Raw genomic sequence first — 2,993 nt, forward strand, 5'->3', positions numbered from 1 at the left:
CAGACAGAGTGAGTGTTGTTGTTGTTGATGTACGGCGCACAACAGGTCGGTCCAGGTTGGCACAATCACCATCACAAAACACACAGCGTACTCACCCGAGTCCAGAGCAGCGATCAACACACCCAGAGCCAGGAAAAACAATCCAGTGGTGTAATCAGGTAGTCCAATTGTGACGGGAGCCAGCTGTTAGCTTCGGTGGCTAACGTAGCATACAGACCGGGTAGTCAAGGTGACCGAGTGGAGCCAGCTGTTAGCTTTGATGGCTAACGTAGCATACAGTCCAGTAGTGAGGGAGCCTATGAATGGAAACGGAGCTGGAGAGATGCACAACGGAGTGAAGAGCAGCCTTGTATCGGCGAAAACCAGCATAGAGACCCGTAGACAAAACAAACAAACATCCAGAAACAGTCCGGGGGTAGAAGCGGCAGTCAACAGACAAGACGCCAGCGTTGCTCTAGCACCGGAGGGACAATTACCCCAATTCATCAGGATTGGATTGACCAATGAGGCATGGCGAGCAAAAAAAGGTTTCTGAAATGACCAAGGGTTACTAATTAATCTACAAATGATCTTTTTTATGCCTGAAATATTCCTTTCAAAATCATCTGATGTCCACACAGCGCCTCCACCCATTCATCTGTGTGCTTGTGTTTGTGTGCAGATGTGTCAGAGTGTGTTAAGAAGACGTCTCCAGCTGACCCCACATCTACTGGCACCACGGCAACAGACAGCAAGGCAGAGCTGGGTGGGTAAGTTTGCTGTCTTTCAGTCACTGGTCAGCTTTCTCCTACTAACACAGTTTATCAAAATGACATCATTTGTTCTATGTTTGTGGCATTGCTTTTGCTGATGGTAAACGTAGCTCTGGGCAGCATGTGCAGAAAACACAAGAGGGAAGACACTTTCTGTTTTGTGTTTTGTCTCCGTTAAAAGCAAACCCTCATTTATTTTCCATCTTCTCTCAGGGTTCGGTAACCGCTGCATTCAGCCCAAAGGCCCTCGGGAACCCCCCCTGGAGTGGACATGATGGAACGACCCATCCCCCCGTCCACCTACAGTGTCCTCCCCCGTCAGGAGATGGACTCTACCGATTTCACCTGGCTGGTCCAAAACCCTAGTTCATAGATGCCACAGACAGACGGCACACTTTACATAGAAACACCTTCTGTGTGTCTCTGTGCTCCTCCTCATCTTCATCTTCATCTTCCTCCTCCTCCTCCTCCTCAGTCCTTCCTCAAAGTGCCACTTTGCAAAGCAGAAGAACACTCACTGGTCAAGTGTCCACGTTTTCCTGTTCAGCTTGCTGATGTTAGAAGTTTTCCCCGCTCTAGATGCTGACCTGAGATCTGTCTTGTTATTCTCCTGTTCATGGTTAAAGAACAACTCCCTCTCTCCCACTTTCTGTGTGCTGGTGCTACATTATAAAAGATCAGCATAGGAACAGAGCACCCATGCACCCCCACACCCCCATCCCATCAGGGTTTCTGGGCGGGTTTATTCCTGTGTTAGCTGCAGTATTTCATATTTCTATGCTGACCTCCCTTTTTCCCCAGTCATAGGTTGATGTAGTTCGGTCATTGCAGTTGTCAGTAACAGCCGAATTAAAGGAATTGTTCTTCATTTTTGGGAAAAATAACAATTTTTTACTGATGCAAAGTTTACAACATTATTTTTCTGCATTTGTACACAGAGGCTGTTAGCTTAGCTTAGCATAGCTTAGCATAAAGACTAGACACCCGAAGATATGTTTTCCCCTTCTAGAGCCTGACAAGCTTTTTATCCAGCGTTTATGCAAGCTAAGCTAACCAGTTGCTAGCTGTAGCTTGAGATATGACAGTGGAATCAAACTTCTCCTCTAACTCCATGCAAGAAAGTAAACAGTTGCAGTTTCCAAATTGTCTAACTGTTCCTTTAAATCTCTGCTTACTCTGTATTTGTCATGTGGCGATGGAAAACAAATCTTAACTCTTAAATACTGACAATAAAAGTAGTTCTGTAACAAATGATCCGTTACATGTCTACGCTTGAAATTACAAAACCAAAGAGTGATGTCCCCTTCTCAAAGAATTCACAATAAAAAAGCAAAGACTAGTTAGTATGAAAAACACCGACATGTATCCTACAATATTTAACACTAAATCCGGCCCAGGAATTCTGCTTTCTCCAGTCACTAAGGAGTCAAAGTGACCTGAAATCGATCAGTAATGACCGAACTGCTCAGCTGTGTGACTCTGTCCTCACTGCTGGGACGTGAGCCTGCCTTAGTCTGCCTCTCAGAGACAGTCCTTCCTCCTTTGGCTTCTCTATAAACTTCATTTCCTGGGACACAATTCACTGTTTTTCCCCTCAGCACTGTCTTGTTTTTCTGCTGTTACATTTTTTGATGTCATTCTCCTTATAATATTGGGTGGTCAAAGGTTTTATTTGATTTTAGCAGCCATATTACTTCCAGTAAACCTCAGTGTTTCAGAGTACACATCACCCGTTGCTCTTATGGGACTTGACAGATTAATGTAAAGTCTGATTTCCCATAGCAAACTCTTACAGACTTGAATGTTTTTTCAAATAAAAAAATCGTACCTGCTTCGATATGTGTGAGACAATGATAGGGACCCAGGACTACTGCTTACTGTTCTCTGCTAACTCCATTAGCTCCCATAACTATACATTATATGCATTGTTTTATAAAGGAAACTGTACAGGGCAGTTTAGGTATATAATATTTCAGATTTTTATGTTATCTCTTAAATATTCTTATTAACAGAAGATGTAAAAAAGTCAGTGCATGATGATGATGATGATTCCTCCCCTACAGTGTTTCCCTTCAGACTGTAAATTATTCTGCTGCCCTTGTTGTTTATTTTTGCTCCTGGCAAATATTTCAGGGTTGTTTGTATTTGTACTGTTGAAGTTACATGCTTAAAAATATGTTTGGTTTTAGATGGTTGGCAGAGGAAAAGCATTGCCTGCCAGCCAGCCAGCCAGCCAGCCAG

At 43.6% G+C, this 2,993-nt stretch overlaps 1 long non-coding RNA gene across 1 annotated transcript; it reads left to right on the forward strand.

The window, feature by feature from the left end:
• Positions 1 to 661: 661 nt before the first annotated feature.
• On the forward strand, positions 662 to 2,584 carry LOC104963814 (uncharacterized). The gene is made up of 2 exons (XR_800353.1): positions 662 to 749; positions 966 to 2,584. It is a non-coding gene; the product is annotated as an uncharacterized lncRNA (long non-coding RNA).
• The last annotated feature ends 409 nt before the right edge of the window (positions 2,585 to 2,993 follow it).

Source organism: Notothenia coriiceps, unplaced genomic scaffold, assembly GCF_000735185.1.
Source record: "Notothenia coriiceps isolate Sejong01 unplaced genomic scaffold, NC01 NC01_scaffold00036451, whole genome shotgun sequence".
NCBI classification, from domain to species: domain Eukaryota; kingdom Metazoa; phylum Chordata; class Actinopteri; order Perciformes; family Nototheniidae; genus Notothenia; species Notothenia coriiceps.